Here is a 22,460-nt window from a genome sequence, read left to right on the forward strand (position 1 = left end):
TTTGTCTTTTAAAGTACGGTTTTGATCAAATTAAAAATCATTGATAACTTGTTTTCATTGATAGAAAAAAAGCTAAACTGCTTATTTTGGCATTTAAATCCCATCACACATTGACCTAACTTTACCTTCTAGCCTGATCTTTCAGAGTCTATCTCACACAACCTACAGTTCAGCTACATCACCACTTCCCTCATATATTGATGGAAGAACAATCTGTTGAGCATCTACCAGGGCCAGGTGTGGCTCCAGGTAAATCAGAAATGCTCCATACCTTAGCAACCTGGAATCTTGTACAGGGAGTTAGTTGATAGGTGAACAAACTGCTGTAAAAATTCAGATGAATCATTGACTAAATCTGGAGATTTCTGGAGTGTTTCACAGATAAATTTCTGCTTCCCAGCTATCATGCTTGTGACCTAAAGTTGCTTATGCTATTCCCTTTACATAGAATGTCCTTCTCAATTTCTGCTTTTACTTTCTGGCAAAATTCTCATTTTTAAAGAGTAAGTTTGAACTGCCATTTCTATCTGAAACCTTTTGTGATACCATTTTCCTCTATTTCTGGCAGAATATATTATTACTTCTTTCTGGCCTTCTATACATTATTCATGAGAGCACTCTAGCAATAAATGCATTGCATTGAAATTGTGTATATATATAGCTGTCCTTCCCAGTAGATTTTTTAATTTTTTTAAATTTTAGTAGCTTTAAGAGGTACGAGATGTTTTGTTGTTACATGGATGAATTGTACAGTGGTGATGTCAGGGATTTTAGTATACCCATCACCTGAATAATGTATTAATAGATTATATCCAACAGGTAGTTTTAGATCCCTCATTCCCTCTCCTATGTCTCCAAAGTCCATTATACCACTCTATATGACTATGTGCACACATCACTTAGCTCCCACTTATAAGTAAGTACATGCGGTATTTATTTTTCCATTCCTGAGATACTTCACTTAGGCAATTAGTTTACAGTTCCATTCAAGTTGCTGCGAAAGATGTTATTTCATTCCTCTTCATGGCTGAGTACTACTATATACACCACATTTTCTTTATCCACTCATCAGTTGATGGGCACTTAGGTTGATTCCTTATCTTTGCAATTGTGAACTGTGCTGCAATGAATATTTAAGTGCATGGGTCTTTTTGATATAATGTCTTCTTTTCCTTTGGGTAGGTACCTAGTAGTGAGATTGCTGGATCGAAAGGTAGGTCTACTATTAATTTTGAGGAATCTAGATTTTGAACACTTTGATGTCTAGAATATTGTTAAAATATAGAATTTATACATGATTGGTAGTTAAAAAATAAGGGAATCATCCACAGGAAATAATTATAATTTTGAAGATTCTTCAAGGTCATTAGAAAGCTGGATAGACACTTTCAAGAAATTTTAGTTGTTATCTGTTTTACCTGACTCAAACAAATTATAAGAGTGGGCTAAATAGTAATATTATGAGGCCCCCATATAGAAACCCATCTTCAGGAACCAGTTGGTTTCATTCTGTTCCTTGGCCACAGATTGTATCTTACACCCTATCCGACCTTTTCACAAATGAATATTAATGGCAAAAAAGAGAACAGAAGCATTTTGATCATTCAGTCTACCTAAATTCAATGCCATAAGCCCATCAGGTATGCTATTGTTGAGCATTCTTTCTGCTTCATAGGCTGCTTGTTAAATATTTGCAAATATTCAGAGTCAAAAATAAAAATATAAGTCATTAAACCAATTCTATAGATAAAGTAAATGAGACCCAGACAGATTAAAAGATTTATCTATAATAGTTGAGAGATAGTTTAAAGTGGTGCCCACCTTTAACTTTCTTCTACTCTTTCACTACTTCCACAATATCACATATTTTTATAGCTCTGGTCTTAGTATCTAAATCTTACCCTAAGAAGAGACTTAAAATCTAATAGAAAAAATACTGCTACTATGTACCCAATGTACCCATGGAATTCATCAACTTTATTTTCATGGGTTTTAATACACAAGAACACCCTTAAAATCCACTGTATTTTTGTGATTTACTGCAGCATAGTATTGAATAACATAAATCACTCAGCTTGTAACCAAAGACAATAGTTCCCAAAATAATAGTGTTTTCTCCCCAGCTTATCTCCATTCATCAATGGGTACATAGTCACACAAATAAAAATTAGAAATTCCTTGTGAAAAATGGCTATGGAAAAATTGGAAAAATCAAAATCCAACTACCAATATGTGACTTGAAGAAAAGAGGGGGGGAAAAGATGTAAGAAATTCTTGGTTCTTAGGAAATAGAAGGTTTAAATAAAAACAAGATTGGATTGGTAATTCAGGGTGACTTATCTTCTAAAAGATATGCCATATTTTGTTAAATTGTTTCAGTGTAAGTCCTTAAGACATATAAAAACTTCTCAGTGACAAACAAATTATGGGTGAAAGTTAAAAAGACAGCTAACTTTTAGTCTGAGCATACGGTATCAGACATGTGACTTTTGGTGGGGTTATACTTCAGAGAAAATTTATAAGACTTTGAAGCTATTTCTGTTTTTATGATTATGGGAATTTCCTAAGGTTTAGATGTATGCCTTATGAGTACCAAGCATTCTCTCTCTATCTCTCTCTCCCCTCACCCCTGCTCTCTTCCACGCTCTCTCTCTCTCTCTCTCTCGATACATATATAACATATTTATATTTATGTGTATATATATATATATATATATACACATTCTGTGTGTGCGTGTGTGTATATATGTGCAAATGTAAAGATATTCAAGAAAATTGGGAATTTGGTTCATTAAAAATTTTGTAGACAATTTAATCCTTTGTGAATTATTTAAGTAATCTGTGCTCAAAACTTTGTGTAATATTCACTAAAGCTACAGGAGGATTATGTTTTCATGCCTGCATTCATTATGTACATCTTACCAAATGTCTGTTGTTTGACAGGAATTCTTCTAAGCCCTGATGTAGAGCATGAACCACAGACCAGCCCTACCCACATGACACTTTCTGGAAAGCATATCACTCTTGTCAGCATTTGTTTAACATCTATATTCCTTGCTGCTTATTATTAAGTTAAAGAACTGAAGTCAAGAATTCTCTCTTTCCCTTTCTCCACATATCTACTGCACAGTGCCTTGCACAAATAGTTGCTTAGTAACTATTAGTAGCATGAAACAAAAACCCCTTCTCTCTGTCTCTCCTGAGAGCAGAGGCCATATTCCTATCACCTTTAAATTAATTCAGAATCTTGTACAATGTCTCACACTTAGCAGGGACTCAACAAATGCTTTGGATTTGTAAATAATATATTGTAAATAATTTAGAACTTGCACTCCATCAAACATACAAGTTTTCCCTCTTTTATTTTTTTTCTTTTCTTTTCCTTCCTTCCTTCCTTTCCTTTCTTTTTTTTCTCTTTCTTCTTTCTTTCTTGACAGAATCTTACTATGTCACCCCAGCTAGAGTGCAGTGGTGTCAGCATAGCTCACAGCAACCTCAAACTCCTAGGCTCAAGCGGTCCTCCTGCCTCAGCCTCCCAAGTAGCTAGAACTACAGACATGAGCCACCAAGCCTGGCCAGGTTTTCATTCTGCTCTTCATTTTTCTGTGATACAGTGTTTACTTTCAAGAAAATTTTAAATGTTCTTTGTAAGTAATTTCATGGGTAACATAGACAATTATTGTGCTGCATGGTATGGTTGAGCCAGAGTGACTACATAAGAATTGCCAGCCAGATGATTGAGAAACTTCTGGGAGGTAAAGGTTATATGGAGATGGTCCCAAAGAAAACCCTGCTGGGTGAAGAAGAAACTTACTGGCAAGTGCAGAAAAACCCTAGCTGACCTTTAAAGTTCATCAAGAGGACTCCCACATGCCATGTTGGCAGCCATTCCACAAAGAGCGCACTGGAACCAGGAAGAGAAGACCCTTTCTCTTGCTATGCCCTTGCAGTTCCTCCATTCCTCTCTTCACAAAGATAACATCAAGCCAGTATGCAAAGGAGGAATGTTTGCAAGGTCCCATTCTAATATTACAAGACAAGGCAAAGGAGTGTGGATTTGCACCCGAGAGCCAAAATATTCACAACCGTACTTTGACAGACTTACCAGTCTCACCTTCGGCGTAGGTGAGGAAACCTATGAGTGCAGCAACCATCTTCACCCTCCCAACTAGTCACGCCTGACTGTGCTGCTATTGATGATTTCTTTATTATTTGTGCAATTGTGTTTTTGAGCTACTGTCAAGTATCCTTGATATTTATTATCTAAAATCTTTGCCTGTTAGTAATGATAAAATATTGTTTGTCCTTGTTTTCAATAAATGAATAAATGAATTAAGACTCACCACAATGACGTTGGAGGGAAATGCGGGTCAGTGGTGGCCTCCTGGCTCTCTGCTCCCAGAGTATGAGGTGAAGAACGTGGACAACTACACAAGAGTGGATCACTCTCCCACAAGAACAGCATCATGAATCTGCAGAGAAGCAGCACGGGACAAGCAGCACTGGAAAAATAAACAGGTGAATTGGAGAATCAACCACGAAGTCTGGAGAGTGCAAGGTATACAATAGGGAATAGACCTAGCACTCTGGGAGCCCAAGACGGGCAGATTGAGCTCAGGAGTTAGAGACCAGCCTGAGCAAGAGTGAGACCTTGTCCCTACTAAAAATAGAAAGAAATTATATGGACAGCTAAGAACATATATAGAAAAAATTAGCTGGGCATGGTGGCGCATGCCTGTAGTCCCAGCTACTCGGGAGGCTGAGGCAGGAGGATTGCTTGAGCCCAGGAGTTTGAGGTTGCTGTGAGCTAGGCTGACGCCATGGCACTCACTCTAGCCTGGGCAACAGAGTGAGACTCCGTCTCAAAAAAAAAAAAAAAAAATAGGGACTAGAGCCTGAGGCAGTCTTGCCCGTGGGCTCCCCAGGGCAGTGTGATCTGACCCACCGGAGGATGACTTTTCCTCCACCCACCTCCACATCCACTCAGGCAGGGAAGTGCCTGAACTCAGTGCAAAGTTGTGGCACGGGATGGCAGGCTGTGTGGATAAGAGACAACAGTGGGAAACATTTTAAACTCTCCAGTGCTCTGTGCTAGATCCACGCTGGGTGGCGGAGGGACTGGTCTGAGTGGACACTTCCCACACTTCCGGGCCGCAGGAGGGAGTTTGGAGAGAGCACCTCACCTCTGGCGGTGGGCAGGACCAGAACAAAGGAGAACGCTGAAAGGGAGGCTCTGCCCTGAAAACTGCCAAAGATTCGGCTGGCTCGGGGGGGACGGAGAGTACAGGACCCTCTACTGGACTGCTGTGAGACAGTGGGACAGGTAAGCAGTGGGGACAGCCGGCGGCTCATTGAGACAGCCTGTCAAACCCAGCACCTGCTGCCTCCCCAGCAGTCACCTCCAGTGCTGGCTCCCTGTGGGTGGGCAGCTGCCATTTTGGGCGTCCACAGCCTAGAAATGCTGTGGCACACTGGGGCTCTGGGCACCGCCTCCTCCCCAGCCCAGCAGGGCAATCGCAGGCAACAGTCTCAGGCAAGGCCCCTGCCCCGGCCCAGCAGAGCAGGCCCCGCCCTGGGAGGTGAGGAATGAGGAGAGAAGCCGCTTTCCGAACATGCCTCCCCCAACCCTGCCACTTGCCTTTCAGGCCAGTAGGACAGGCCCAGCCCTGGCAGGTGCCAGAAGCCGAGAAGCCGTTGTCTGGACTGAGCCTCAAGGCGGCCTCAGGCGGCATTCCTCCCCCTGGCCGCCTGTCTTTTCCTCCACGGGGGTAAACCCCGCCCTTGGAGGTGGGCAGAAAGGAGAGAAGCCGCTTCCTGGGCTGAAACACGGGGCGGCCTCACACGCCTCCTGCAGCCCAGCAGCTTGACTCTATCTCAGGCAGGGCAGACCCTGCCCTTGGAGACAGGGAGAAGGGAGAAAAGTCGCTTTCTCTGTGCAGCTGACGTGAATCTGTGCAACCATGGAACTTAACAAAAGGGGGCAGACTGTTGATTCGGTCCAGCTGGCTGGTTTTGATCTTCTGACAAGAACATAACACGAGGGCTCGCCCTTGGCACCTGGGCCGTTGCCAGCTTTGGGGCTTGTGGATGGGAAGGAAAATCCTGGCCAGAGTCCTCAGCAATTGCACCAATTGATGCCCCCCCCACCCCGCCCCCACCAGGAGCTGCATCTCAAGTGTGGTGAAAGAGCCCTGAATAACATATTAGCAGCTCTACCCTAGCAGCAGATCAAGCAACCACAGAAGTACACGCTCTCAGGCTTACAGGTACTAGTTTCCCTTACCCCACCTAGAGTGGCAACAAGACTCGAGTAACCCTTGGGAGTGACAAAGACATTTCCCAAAGATAGGGGCACTCATATACCCCATTCAGGGGTTTAGAGCCCAACCAAAGGCATTGGAATACCTTGATAATCAAGTCCTCTACGCAAACTACAAGCAACAACAGAGAGGGTAACCGCATAGCCCAACACAGTGCCTTCCATCTCAAGCAGTTGGAGGGCAGTGGAGTCACTCACTCACACACACGCACAGACACACACAGAGGAGTGATTCACCACCTGGGAGATTAAGCAAGGGGTCCAATATCACTAATCTCCTTTGGCAAGAGGTGAAGACAACAGGTCAGACATAACCCCACAGGCTAAAATGCCTTGGTGGTGTCTAAGACAATACAGAACCAGAGTGCATCTTCCGAGCACTGTCAAGGAATGTCCCTTTGGGGACTTGGAGATAAGGCCATAAACCAGCCCCAGCACCCCCAATTCTCAACAAAGTAGCCTAATGAGAAAGAATCAGCAAAAGAACACAGGAAACATGAAAGATCAGAGAGAAAAGTCACCCTCAAAAGAAAACAGTTGATCTTCATCAATAGATACCAACTTACACAATATGATTAAACTGACAAAGAATTCTGAATATGGATTGTAAGAAAACTCAATGGAATTGAAGAGAAAATAGAAAGCAAACATAAAGAAGGCACAAAAACAATACAGAAAATGAATTAAAAATTCCCTAAAGAAATTGAAATACTACAGAAAAACAAAACAGAAATTCTGGAAGCAAAAGACACATTTAGGGAACTCCAAAACAGTGGAAAGCCTCTAGAACAGAATGGATCATGCAGAGGAAAGAATCTCAGAACTTAAAGATAATGCCTATGTGCTAAATAAATCGAATGAAGAAAAAGAACACAGAAACAAGAGAGAAGAGCAAAACATACAAGAAATGTGGCATTATGTAAAGAAGCCCAATATAAGAATCATAGGCATCCCAGAGAGAGAAGAAGAAAATACACAAGGTCTGGAAAACTTATTTCATGGAATACTGGAGGATATATGCCTAGTCTGGCCAGAAATCTAGATATCCAGATACAAGAAGCACACAGAACTCCTGGGAGACCCAATGTGAAAAGGCAATCACCACGCCATGTAGTTATCAGTCTGAGCAAAGTAAATACAAAAGAAGCAATCCTTTGTGAATGCTGACTCGGGAAAGGGGGGGTGGGGAAAAAATATGAAACTATTGTTTTTAACTTGCACTGTTCACTTAATAATTTATCATGAATATTTCCCATATTATTTCATATCATTGTACAAGAAATAATGTATACATTATGAGGACATACTGTATCTAACAAGATATACTGTTAGACTCTTTGATTCTGTAAAACTAAATTGAAAAAAAAAAAAGCATGGGGAAGTGGGGAGGAGAGAGTATGTGAAAATCCACCTAATGGGTACAATGCACACTATTTGTATGATGGGCACACTTATAACCCTGACTCAAGCATTATAAAAGTGATCCATGTAATCAAAAACATTTACACCCTGTAATATTTTGAAATAAAATATTTAGATATGCAAAAAAAAAAAAAAAAAAAAGAAGCAATCCTTTGAGCAGTGAGACGAAAACAGCAGGTAACCTACAACGGAAAACCTATCAGAGTAACTGCAGCCTTCTCAATTGAAACTTCACAAGCAAGAAGGGGCTGGGCACCTGTTCCAAAAATGTACTGTTAGTGTCAATGTTCAGTTCCTGATATTTATGGCAATGGAAAAGAACATTGATCTAAATCAACCCAAATCAAAATAAATCAAATTAACATGCAAAATAGCTACAGTCACAGAACGTTCTTTATTATGCCCCATTTGACCCATGTTCCCCACATATATTATTTTCAAATTTTGATGATATGGTAGAAAAAAATAAAAACCAAGGTTATATGTCCCCATAGTGGGCACACATAGTTGACAACTGAAATATTTAATTTATATGGCCAAGAACTAGATATTTACAAACCTTTCATTTACATGCATTGATATCATTAATATTTAACTATTCTGGCATCAATGTTTGATGAAAAGAGTATACATTACAGAGTCAGGAAGATAGTTCAAATGTCAGTTTCACTGTTTCTTAATAACATGACCTTTGGCACATTATTTAACTTCTCTCAGCTTCAATTTTTTCTTTTGTAAAGCACGGATAATGAAAATGTAGTGAATCAGGACATGGTGAAGATGAAAAGAACGAAAATGTGTATATACCTATTTCCTTTGTGCTAAAAAAGTTCCCTGCTTATTGCATACACTGTTTTATATTTATATATACCCTGCTTTATAATTAATAATCCTAATGCAGTCTAAATGAGTAATCTAATTGTTTTCTCCTTGCCTTTTAAGCTAGCAGTTCTTTTTGCCAGGAAGTCTTTCTACCTTTTTGTTGCCAGGCTCACTTCTTTTTGGCGCTCAGTTAAAGCATCTCTTCCTACAGAAAAACTCCGAATACTCATGGACTTACTAACACAGTCCCTCTCTGCTATTCCATAACATGTTGTGCCTACTTCTATTTACTCATTAACTGCTACTTTATCTTGTTTCTCACTACCAAACTATAAGCTTCTTTGGGTAGTTAATCACATCTTACTGTAATTTGTGTCCCCTGTCATCATTGTCAACTACAGAAACTCTCTCTCTTTCTCTCTCTCTTTCTTTCTTTTCTTTCTTTTTCTTTCTTTCTCTCTTTCTTTCTTTCTTTCTGTCTTTTTTTCATGTACTATATACTGCCTCTAATATTGTTTTCAATGTTACTTAAAAATGCGAATATTCAATTTGGGGAAACCAAGATATCCACACATTGAATTGTCTTCAAGTGACAGATAAGAGGAGGTGGAATACATGCAGCCTGGAATCTAAGACCCCGCTTGCCTTTGCTTCTGCGCCTTTACTGCCATCTTCTGACATGATCTATGTTTGTTGCTGGGATCATTTTTCACTTCTCTCAGCCTTTTCTCTTTTTGGGCTGAGTATCTAGGCAGCACTGAGGAATTTGTTGATGTTGTTGAAGAAGATATTATGCTTTACTTTCACCTGAAATTCTGTGCTTCCTCTGATTCATTTTCCTGATGAGAAAGACTAGGTGATATTGTCCAAATTTACTCTAAGAGTATTGCATTGGAACTAAAGCTTTTAGAATAAAAATATACCACATTATTCAATGTAGCAGTTACTGCTTTGGTGATGATTTTGTAGGTGTTGCCTTAAGAGTCAAAGGTCACAGATTATAATCCAATTTAAACTTGAAAAAGCCACTAGATCTCACATCTGTAAAATAAGATTGAAAGTGATTGTGTTCAATGTCTCCTTATAGTCATCAAATTTATAAATTCTTTCATTTTATGGGAGATTTCATTCTCACCTAGCATAGTGCATGATGCGAACTTTTACTTTATAAATACGTACCAATGGCAATGCATGTTCACATGGCTAATCTCATAGATACTTTTAACTATCATGTGAAGTAAGCAGAGAAGATACTGCCTTTCGGGTTTATAATTGAGAAAACATTCACATGGATTCATGGTTAAAAGTAAATTCTGGGTACAAGCCTTTGTTCTTCCTTCCTTAGAAAAATTTACTTTTGTCCACTATGACTATTTCAAAAATATACAAAGATAACATTTTATATAAATGATAAAATAGGAGTATATATAAGAAACAATATGAGATTTTGAGTCCGTTCCAAACCAAACGAGTATAAAGTGTTTTTTAAATTAAAAATGATTTCCTAGAGGAATATATGTATAAATCACTTTCAATCCTATCTCTCTATAGGAGAAAAGAAACAGCAGTAATATTTCCTAAAAGTACAAGATACAGAATATATGCTGTGAACCAGATAATTCTTAATTATAAATTTCTTGTAGAGATAGCAAGGTAAGTTGATAAATATTCAATGTAGCTAATTAAAACTGAGTTAATAAATGAACAATAGGATGTTGTATTTATAACCAGTCATTATATTTTCATATCAAAATGTTTAATTGATTCTCCTTACAGAAATTTAATCATTTTAATGATAGATACCTGGAAAGTCTCTATTGGAATGCTTGGTGAAAAAGAGAGTGCATGCCCTCTACGTTTTCAAATTATGGTCAGGGTAAGTTGCAACCTTTCTTGTTTTGTTTCAACCCTTAGCCTTAGTGTGTCGGGTGTAATGAACATAATTTATTTCTGGATAATTAAAAACAATAAATGGTCTTGAAGTTACCATTAATTGTCTTATAGATATGCCCTCTCTAGTATGTTTAAAGTATAAAAGATAGAATGAAGGTATGCTTATCACAGATCATATTTGTAAATTTTTATTAAAAATAAATCCCTGTTTTCATTATTAATTTTATGTGTGATAATTAAAATACCAATATTTTAAAAGAGAATTCATTATTTTAGAAATAAATACTGTTAGAGTTTTCTATTGCTATATAGCAAATTAGCCCCAAACTTAATGACTAAAACAATAATAGTGTCATTATTATGTTTTATACTTCTAGAGGTTGACTGGGCTCAGCTGACGAGTTTTAATTAAAGGTTTTCATGCAGTGGTGGTCAGAGAGGCTGGGCTTAGAGTCAGCTTGAGGTCTTTTTCACTTGTTTATCTGGCAGTTGATGCTGGGTGACAGCTGAGACCTAAAGTGTTGTTTTCAGCCAGAACACTTACACATGGCCTCTACATATGGTCCAGCCTTCCTCACGGGATAGTGGCTGAGTTTAGAGGCTACATTCCAAGAAAGAAATAATGTAAGCTGCCCGTCTTAAGACCTGGACCTGGAAACTGTCCATGTGCCACATATGGATTCCACCATGTTTTGTTGTTCAAACAATGAAAGTGTTTATCTTCAAGAGGAGGAGACATAGACTCTATCTCCCAATAGAAAAAAAAATCCCAATTAATTTAGTGACCATGTTTTAAAACTGCCAGAGTTGTTCCTCCAGTCACAAATTATTTACACACAAACTACATGCAAAAAACACTCACCCACTTCAAATGACCGCTACCCCAAAGTAATACCTCTTTATGGAATTATGCTCAAGGTTGAATCCTGGCTATCATTACCTATATCTAGTCTGCATCTAGATGAATTCTGGGGGGATGGTTCCTATAATAGAGATTTTTTGAGTACAGTGCCTCTCAATATAAAGAACTCTGAACTAAAGAGACAGTTGTATCTCCCTGCCCACAACCAACATACAATGTTGAAAAAGGCATACAATAACTTCCATTTACTCAGAAGGAAACTGTATTCACACACCAGTCACTGGTCCACAGAAATTCTGAAACATAGCTGGGTATAAGTGTTCAATAGCTTGACTATGACTCAGTCCTCCTGCCTGGGAATGATTCTGCATGACATTTGGTTCTGCCCTCTCCGTCTGTGGTTCTGTCCATGGAAATTAGTGGTGTTTGCTGCAAGGTTGTGTCTTTTTCCAGCATTCTTACTGTAGCAGATCAAGGGTCAAAAGCCCTCTTTTCATTTTTTGGTCTCTGTACTTGTAGTCCAAGTCCTTAGGTACTTCTACCAGGACCTAACAAAAGAAAAAAAAATTACTTTTAAAATTTGTAAGATTTCTATTAATCTAATTTGGGTTCTTGGATTAGACAAAAGCTGCACCCACAAATCTTTTTTTTTTAAGATAAGTCCTTGTCTATCTTCAGTGACCTTTGAAGCTGCTGTGGGACTACCTTCTTATGATTGTGTTGGAAGTTTTATTGTTTAACAGAGATCTATGGGGCCTGCCCTAAAGACCCTGAGAGGATTCTTGTCAATCCAAATGGTTCTATGAGTGGTTGCATAAGATATTTCTGATATCTTTTAAAAAATTATAATAGTTCTTGGCCTTAAACCCTTCTGCTCTCAGGAGATATTGTGAATGAGAAACTCTAGTTTTTATACCCAGCGCATCTGGGCTTCATTTTATCTAACAGCTCATTCTCTAGCGCATCTTTCTTATCTTACAGTTTATCATACACAGCAGAAGAAAGCCAAGTGGCACTTTCAATTACTCTGCCTAGAAATTTCTTTAGCTAGATAGCCAAGTCCATTAGGAACATTTTCTATTTTCTGCATTACTTCTTTTTTTTTTTTTTTTTTTTTTTTTGAGACAGAGTCTCACTTTGTTGCCCAGGCTAGAGTGAGTGCCGTGGCATCAGCCTAGCTCACAGCAACCTCAAACTCCTGGGCTTAAGCGATCCTACTGCCTCAGCCTCCCGAGTAGCTGGGACTACAGGCATGCACTACCATGCCCGGCTAATTTTCTATATATATTTTTAGCTGTCCATATAATTTCTTTCTATTTTTAGTAGAGATGGGGTCTCGCTCTTGCTCAGGCTGGTCTCGAACTCCTGAGCTCAAACAATCCGCCCACCTCGGCCTCCCAGAGTGCTAGGATTACAGGCGTGAGCCACCGCGCCCGGCCTGCATTACTTCTTAAGGCAGTCTTGTCAAATTTCTGCCATTACATAACAAAAGTCCATTTTTCTCTAACTTTGTAACATTTTCCTCTCTTTAAGCTCTCATTGATGACTTCAGTATTATTTTTCTTGATGCTATTTTGTCTTCTCCACTCTCCTTGAGGCTCTTTGGCCTTCATTTGATCACTTGGTCCCAAAACCAATGTCACATGCTTTGGGTTGTTATGGTATCACAAAATTCTGTTATTAAAATCTATTTGAATTATCATTTGTTACATAACAAGTCATCCCAAATATTGGTGAACTGAAATTACAAAAATTAGTTTAAATTATCTCCTGTGGTTCTAAAGGATAACCAAACTAAACTAGGCAGTTCTTGATCAAAGTCTTTCATGTAGTTGCATTCAGAGAGTGGCTGGGATTAGATTTATCTTGAAGAGTTGCTCATTTGTATAGACGTTGATGACGATTAATGCCTGGAACCGTGTCTAGGGTTTTTGTTTGGAAACCATACATATAGATATAGTTATAAATATAGATATAGATATACACATATATATACACATTATATTTATGAGGTTCACATATATACACATCATATATATGTATGTATATACTGTATAGATATGGTCTGGGTTTTCTCACACCGTAGTGGCTTCAGTCCACTATGGTGTGATCCTGGAAAATGGCAAATATAAGTTCTGCTGTATTTTATTGGTAAAACAGTCACAGGTTCATAGGGAGGGGCCATAAATCCTAACTCTTAAAGGAAAAAATGACAAAAATTTGGGACACTGGTTTTAAAACCACCATGAATACTGAAATGCTCATCATTGAAATCATTTGTAACTTAGATTTATTTCAATTTAATTAGCATAGGGAAAAAGAAAACCAGATTGGTGAGGGGGAGGTAAAAATAAGACTTCCTGTAAGTTGATAATTATTAAAAATAGATGATAAGCAGGTAGAGGGTTATTATGCAATTTTCTCTACTTTCTAGTTGTCTAAAATTTCTGTATTATGAAGTTTCAAATAAATTTATTTTCTTGATTTGATTTTATATTATTTATCTGTTTTGCCTCAAATTTAAGTATCCAAACTATAATTCAGTCAAAACATGAATTACATTAAGATGAATGCATTCCAATTATTATTTTATGATCAGTGAGTATACATCTTATCTTAAAATATTCCCAGTTTGCTCCCAAATTTATTCTATATATAGCAGCATGGAGATGAACTCCTATAAAAATGGTTTTCATGTAAGTGTCTTCCTCCAGGGAGAAAAATAATGTAGTCCACCACCTAATGTCATAAATTCCTGATGAGTTAAATATGAAAATGTTAATATAAAAATTATGACTAAGAGAATTTTTAATGGAATTTTGAAACTGACTTCCTAAGAAAACATCACAATTCATCAGAGAAATAATCAATAGATTAGACCACATAAAATGAAAAAAAACTTCTATACAAGACTCCAAAAACAAATTTTAAAAAATAATGACAAGCAAAAACACTTGAAATAAAAATTGTTTTATTATTTAATATATTAAAAGATTTTCTAAAATCAATAAAAAGGGATAAACATCTCAATGAAAAATGCACAAAAGATAAGCTGTGACCATGAGATATAATGTCTTGTTCATCCAATTAAAAAAAGTTTAAAACTTCAAACTATTCAGTTTTGTTGAGAATGTAAATAAAAAGCTTTTAGTGTTGAACTGATGTGCATTTATAAAACTTTTCTACAGTCCAATTAACATTGAATTAAAATAAAAAATTTAAATGCATCTGCCAAATGACTAAGAAGTTGAACTTCTAAGCATCTTTTAAGAAGACATACTTCTATAAGTGCAAAAGATATTTGAAAATAACCTGAGAGTACACACCAAAATGTCAACTCCAAGACTATTATCCTGGTCCTCTGATTCCTTGCTTGGAAAAATCCCCAGCAGGGCCAATGCAATGGAATAACCTCGGGCAGGAAGCAGTTTCACACCAGCAGCTCCTTACTGTAGAATAAAATGGATCTGTCTCCACAAGTGGAAACAGACAGACTGACTCAATGACTGACTAACCCACTTTCTCACTGAATTCTCAGATTGTTTCCCTTTATTATCCCAGTCTAGGGGAGGGTTCTAGGGAGGTGTGGGATGTTATCAAATGATCAACAGATATCCTCAAAATTCCATTTGCTTATACAAGAGTTCCCTCTCCTAAAGCCCACCTTCGGGGGTGGGGGGGTGAACCACATGGAGATTCAAGCTAATGGCATAATAATAACCCTTAGGTTACTCTAGGTCACTTTCTAAATCCTATTGTGCCTGGGTTGGGGAATTCCCAGATTGGTAAAGCATTCACTCCTTCCCCAGGTGTAACTCAGGATGGGATTAAGGGTGGGTCAGCACCCAAATGGAGTGCCTTCCCTTATCCTTCTTCCCAGGTGGAGCAATTGATCAAGACAGCACCAAACAAGAGAAGCCTTGTCCCAGGAAGAGCTGGAGATTCTAATTATTTATCTACCTAACACTATCAGTATCATTACTTTAGTGCAGGGGTCAGCAAACTTTTTCTGTAAAAAGCCAGATAGTAAATATTCTAAGATTTTCAGGCCCATGTTCTCTATTGCAAATGCTCAACTTTGCCATTAGAAAGTAGCCATTGATAATAGGCAAATGAATATAAATAAAACTTTTTTACAAAAACTTTCTTTACAAAGCCTAGTGGTGGGCCACATCTGAGCAGCAGTTTGCCTACTTCTGCTTTAGTGTAACAAATGTGGCAGGCTGAACACTTCATTGGTGCTTCAATTTAAAAATTTATTTTCACGTTGAGGATGATTTTCAGCCATATCTACTGGCTGGAGATAAAGCACATTAAAAATTGTTACAGAAGCCTTCCAGTTTTCCTTCTGTGCTTACTTTGGCATTCAAAGGTTTTTACTTGGTCTTTGTGTACATTGCTTAGTTTTGTCAGGAATTGCAGGAAATGCTTCAATTGTTTCCAATTATCATTATTAACCAGAGTAACTATGTGTGCTACAGAGAGGACACTTCTCAAAATTTGCCCTCCACTGGCATTACATTCTGGGCTGTCTATATAATTTGTGTGGCCTATTGCAAAATAAAAATTTAAGCCATGGTTCAAAAACCTGGAAAAAAGTTTTCCTTTTTACTATGGTCTCCTGTTCAACCGTCATTGAGTTTGTTTTTTAATCTGCTGTTAACTAACATGTTTGCTCAGGCATGGAGAAAGTTGTGGAACAAATGTGCAGGCTCTCACAGATGCCCAGAGTCCTGCCCCATGATAAAGTGGTGCAGAGTGTGCAAATCTGACTTCAATTCTCTCTGTGCCAGCACCCAGGTCCCCACTGGGGGAAGAGGGTGGCAGTAGTCACTGAGCAAGGGCAGGGAAAACGTGGCCAAGAACCCATCACAGGAATGTGGAGAGGCAGGGGGAAGTGGAGCTGCATGTGAACTGAAGCTCCAAGCCCCTGACACATGCTCCATTGTCCCATGGGACTTCATTTACATAATGTCAATTCAAAAATAAAATTATTAAGGATTTTAAGACAGAGAATGCAGAGTATCAGACTTCAAGCCTGTGTACTTTGTAACTGCACTGGTTGTATGCCCCTGGAGTTAGTAGTGACTGCATTCCAACCTTCAATACCACAACTAGTGGTAATTTAAATAACTACGACCCATTGGAAACCATGAATAACTATAATTCCCTTGAAAACCATTTTCTCATTTTTTCCTCACAAGAAAGATATCCATGTTGTCATCAAATATATGAGCAACCCAATCCTAGATTCCCACTTTTGAATCCCATTAGTTTCCTGAGGGCGCTCCTGGTCCAATCACTGTATAAGTGAGGGTCCCAGCAGGAAAATAGATCATCCACTCAAAAGAAGTGATTAAGCAAATTCAAGAAAAAAAGTATTTACAAAATTGTTGGGCAAGGTTAACAAAAATAGTAAGGGAGAGCTAAGTATCCTGGAGTTAACTGGGCTAGAAAACAATACCTCTTTTACATCTGAAGGGAAAAAGACAGGGAGATGTTTTCAGTGGGTCTGCTGTGTCTGTCTGTCTTAGAGCAACACGGAATCAGGAAACATTAGTCTGGTCAAGGTCTCCATTCTCATGAATGGAGCCTAAATCATAGATTTAGGAACCTAAATCATAGATTATAAATTCCAGATCACAACAGCAACCAGATAGAATGAGGACAAAATAGACAAATCTAATGACAAAATTTTATGGCAAGACATGGATATATTTACTTCACAAAATGGATCACTTGTGGAAAGATAAATGAGAACAAATTGGATACCAGGGAATTCATGACATATCAGTTATTTTTATGACTATAGAGATACCATATTTTTGTAATTGTGTAGATAGGTCACTGACTGATCCTTGATGTGGTCCTAATTCATAAATTCCCCCACATCACATTTTTTTTCCTGACTCCAGACTTTTTAATCCATAAACAGCGGCCTTTGGTGGAACCAAAGAGGTCTTTCTTTTTTGTTTTGGTTTGTATGTAGATTTTTCAAAGAAAGGAAGGGGAATCTGATTTGGAAGATTAAAGCAATTCATATATTACTTTGAATAGGAGCAGAAAGGAAATGAAAGAAATTTTTGAAGATTAAGGGAAGAATGTCCTTTCCATTAAGACTTTCCTGAAGGATATTGTTTCTTAAGACAACAAAGGAAGCCAAGACCCATTCAAGAGGAGGCAGGAATACAGTGTTCTTCAAAATTATCCAGTCAGCATTCTGGAACTTCCCTGGTTTCCACCTTTCCACCCTTACACTGAGTTTTTCCCTGGATTCTGTGAAAGACTTCAACAATCTTAAAAAAAAACAAAAATCTCTTTTTTAAAAATAGTACCAAAATGTTATGTTCAAAGTTTGCAGTTTTGTTTTTGTTGTTTGCTATAATTAAATGAATGAGGAAAGTGAAACATAATAAAAAGCTATAAGATTTGACTTAGGTAGCTCAATGGATAGAAACCGTAGACATGAATTTCACTTCAATATATGAAAGAACTTTCTTTTACTCAGAGTATTCCAAAGATAGGGTGAATTGCCTCAAAAAGTAGGTGTCAAACATGAACTGGGTGACCACATCATAATTAAGTTTTAGTTGTGGGGGGCATTCACCTTATGTTGTAGGATTATACCTGCTTCTAATGGTGTTTAAGATAAGCTAGAGAGAAATAATTTGGTATTTAGATGGTAAAGAGATAGATTTATTAGCATTGTCAAGTGACAAACTTATTTTTTAGAAAGAGTAAAGTTACGGATGCAAAAGGCCTTTCAGTCCCAAAACAATATGTTCAGCTTTAACTATTTAGGAGCTACCAAAAAGATCTGTAGCATATAAGTATTTATAATTTTGTTGAGTCATGAACATAAATAATGCACCAAAAGAGGCAGGTTGAGAATAACCCTTGTTTATCTCACACTATTCGTATATACTCTACTTTTATTTTTTTGTATGCGATAGTTCTCTGATATGTCTGAAAGTTTCATTTCTTTAATTGGATTTTTTACAGCCATCTAAGAAAATTATATGTTTTAATGGTTTGGAAGAATTTAAAATCCATTAGTGTCTCTGAGATTGTTTCTCCCTAGTATCAGGAAATATTCTCTTTTCATGACATTTAAAGAACAATTGGAGCAACAGTTTAATAAAGTCCAAGTCACATACCATCAGGCAAAGAGCAGGGAAACATGAGATGAAGTGGTAAAAGGAAATGAGTGTGTTTCAAAAGTAAATGAAGTAAACTACCAGCTGCGTTTGAATCTGGCTTTCTCTCTGTCTACCTGCATAACCACAGACAAGTGACTTCAACTCTCATGTACAGGTAGGACAACAACAGCTAAAGATATGAAATTTATAGCAAATATTTGAGAAAAACATCATGCACCAACAAATTATACACAAATATTACTTACTTTATTTAAATTAATAGTGATGTTAAATCTATGAGTAGCACAGGAATTTCAGAGACCTGGTGACACTTTAGTATGAAATATGCTCACATTCTCCTTCTTTCAGGATTTAGAAGAAATTGTTTTTAAACTCCATGTGCCGGCCGGGCGCGGTGGCTCACGCCTGTAATCCTAGCACTCTGGGAGGCCGAGGTGGGCGGATCGTTTGAGCTCAGGAGTTCGAGACCAGCCTGAGCAAGAGCGAGACCCCACCTCTACTAAAAATAGAAAGAAATTATATGGACAGCTAAAAATATATATAGAAAAAATTAGCCGGGCATGGTGGCGCATGCCTGTAGTCCCAGCTACTCGGGAGGCTGAGACAGGAGGATCGCTTGAGCTCAGGAGTTTGAGGTTGCTGTGAGCTAGGCTGACGCCACGGCACTCACTCTAGCCTGGGCAACAGAGTGAGACTCTGTCTCAAAAAAAAAAAAAAAAAAAAAAAAAAAAAAAACTCCATGTGCCACTACTTGTTTGAGACATGTTTGTTTACTGAAGGTGCTATTTTTATCCTGGAGTATTTGATTAACTGTCTTAATCACAGGCATAACAAAGGAAGAGTATCAAATATCTGAACCATATGGGTGGAGAGAGAGTTGCCTAGAAACATCACCTTTTCCAAGTGAACAGAGCAGTAATTAATGTCTAAACAAAATATCTGAGAACCTCCTCCCATCATCACTCTCCTCATCCCTGCTCCCAGTATTATTTTTGGAATCTGATAGTGCTTGTATTTCTTCTTCCAACCCAGGCTCTAATTCTCCGTTTCTACTGGAGCACTCACGCCCAGCTCTGCTGCCTTTCATACTGCCCTTACCTGTTCAATCATTCATGGTTTTGATCATTCTCTCAGGAATCCTCTCTTATTTGTTATTTGATAAAATGTTTTGTTCTTCCTCGTTATTTCTACTTTTATCCTCTCATTTGTTTGAGCTTCTCTTTACAAATCTGCTGGAACTTTTTGTTTTGTTCCATTCTTTTTTTTTGTTCTAGACATAAGCACAAAACAAAATACAATTATAATTGTTTCAAATAACTTATTTAAAATTGTTGACATCAGTAATGTAAATTTCCTCTGTTTTCTCCAGTGATAGGTTTCTATCTAGAATCAACCAATTGTTCAAGTTAGAGTAAATTTTTCCTTGTGGTTTAGTTTCCATATGTAAAAACAAGCCTATAATTCTGAAAGATATTAATGCTTATGAGAAGTGAAAAAAATCTTTCATGAATCTCATTTTAACATGTGATGATGGCAATTTAGGAATATCTACTTTTTAGTCTATTGGTGGCTAAACTCCCTCCTAGAAGACATAGTTATTTCTCCTCATTGGGAGCCATTGCTAGGCTAAGATCGACAATAATTAGTAAATCTTGTCAGCTACATGGAGAATTTCCAAGTCATTTGCAAAATTATGTGCAATAATCTGTAGGCTGAAATTATCAGACTTGAAACAGATAGGCATAGTGAAAATTTTGCTAAATAAAATAAAAATGGAGAGACTGTGTTTCTGGAAAGAAAGCTCATAAGGACATTTGTTTATTTCCACTTAACAACTTCAGTTTGGGCCAAAGAAGATAATTGTGTTTTTGATTTTGTTTTTGTTTTTTGCTTATTTATGAAATAGTTAGTTTTAACTTTGATTATGTGAAGTAATAAATGTCTCTCTAGGTTCCCTCATTCTTTACCTTTCAAGCTTAGTCAAGCTTAGAGATTTCAGTAAGGAGTGATTTCTTTATGTGGTAATTTTTAATGACCATTATAGCTCAAATGTTTATACATTTAACAATTTTAAATATTTCACAAGAGAAACAGCACATAGAAGTGGCTGTGAAAAGATCTAATAGTGATTTGGAAATCTGAAGAAAAAACTATGGAAAAATTTGCTTTTAATTTATAAATGGCAAAGCTACTAACCACCTAATAATATGTCTGTATCAAACTCAGTAGAACTTACGATGTGTTAATTCACCTAATTTCTTACTTCATCCAATATCATCACTTGCCTTTCTCACAATGCATTTTTCCTATGAGAGGTGAATGTGAGGGTTGATAATAGTAAGATATTGTTAAATGTAGGAGACCTGGATATGCACTCATTCATTTGTTAATAATAAATATATATTTGTCAGCTTCTATATGCTAGGCACAGAAATTATGTAGTTTATCATACTTAAATTTATTTTTCTTTTTCAAAATTATGTCAGCCAGTCTAGAATATTTAAATTTTCAAATACATTTTATAATTATTTTGTCAGTTTCTACAAAAATCCTGCCAGAATTTTGATTGCAGTTGAGTTTATAATCACTTTGATGAAAATTTACATCTGAACAATATTGAATCTTTCGACTAATGGGCATGGCAAAAATTATTTTGTCTAATTATTTTTTACCTTTATATAAAAATACTAAATGTAGTAAACCACTTCTTAGTTCTATAAGCTTTTTAAAAACTATTTCTTAGGATTTTCTATGTGAAAGACCATACCCTTTGCAAATAGAAACATGTTATCTCTTCCTTTGGGAAAAATCATGTCATCTGAAAACAGAAACTCTTTTATTACTTCCTGTATGACTTTTATTTTTCTTTAGTTCATTAGCTAGGATGCCCCATACAATATTGAATAGAAATGGCGAGAAGTTCTTGTCTCATTCTAGATCTTAGAACAAGAGCACTAAGTCTTGTACCAATAGTTATAATGTTATCTGTATGTTTTTCTTGGATGCCCTTTTTCAGATTGAGAAAGTTTTCTTCTATTCCTAATTGATTGAGAATTTTTATTATCAGTCCTAGAACTGGAGCCAAGAGATGAAAAACTGGGGGAAAAAAAGTGAATTAGGAACTGTGGAACTGAAGCCTATTACCTTGTTATTGCAATGACTATAGTTCCTAAACAATCACCTTCAGTAATCTGGCTGAACTACGTATTGTCATTCCCCTATTTAAAATCTTTCAACCATGCATTGTCATCTGTATGATAAAATTCAATTCACTTACAGTGATGTTCACAGTGATGTTCAGTACCATGGCCTCTGCCTTCAGCTTCAGATTCTCATTTCTACTGATTTTCCTCCCTGTTTTTCCACACTCTTGCTGCTCTATGAGTACGAACATTTCCTAAAGCATGCCATAGCTGTCACCTTTGTTTTGTAACTGTTATGCCTTTTGTCTGGAATGCCTTTTTAGTTTGTGCAATGGGAAAACTTCCACTCACTTAATTTGAACCACCTCCATGAACCAGTCCTGAATCTTCGAAATCTCATTATTAACAATTTTCTCACTGCACAATATACAATTACTATTTGTTCTCTTCCATGACTCCTCCACTGGACTATGAGGTTCGGTTCGTAAAGGCATGGACCCCAGGTGTTATGTTTGTATTCTGAAGCCTTGATTTGCTGGTATGTAACAAGTGGCACACAATGACAGCTTAAAATGAATTTTTGAAGGAGGCAGTTTACCTGGATTTGCCAGTACTTGGCACCAGCATCTTGACAGAAAGAATAAAATAGGATTAGCTTATCCTAGTATTTATAGATAGAAATAACTGAAGAAATTCTTAACTTTAGAATTTATAGATGTAACAAATAGAATTATCAATGTCTGATTATTAATTTTGGAACAAAAATAAAATATTTGTATAATACATTATTAAGGCAGAGCTAATTAATGCAATTATTTATATAGGGAATCTGAACAACT

Source organism: Eulemur rufifrons, chromosome 6 (genome assembly GCF_041146395.1).
Source record: "Eulemur rufifrons isolate Redbay chromosome 6, OSU_ERuf_1, whole genome shotgun sequence".
Lineage (NCBI taxonomy): Eukaryota > Metazoa > Chordata > Mammalia > Primates > Lemuridae > Eulemur > Eulemur rufifrons.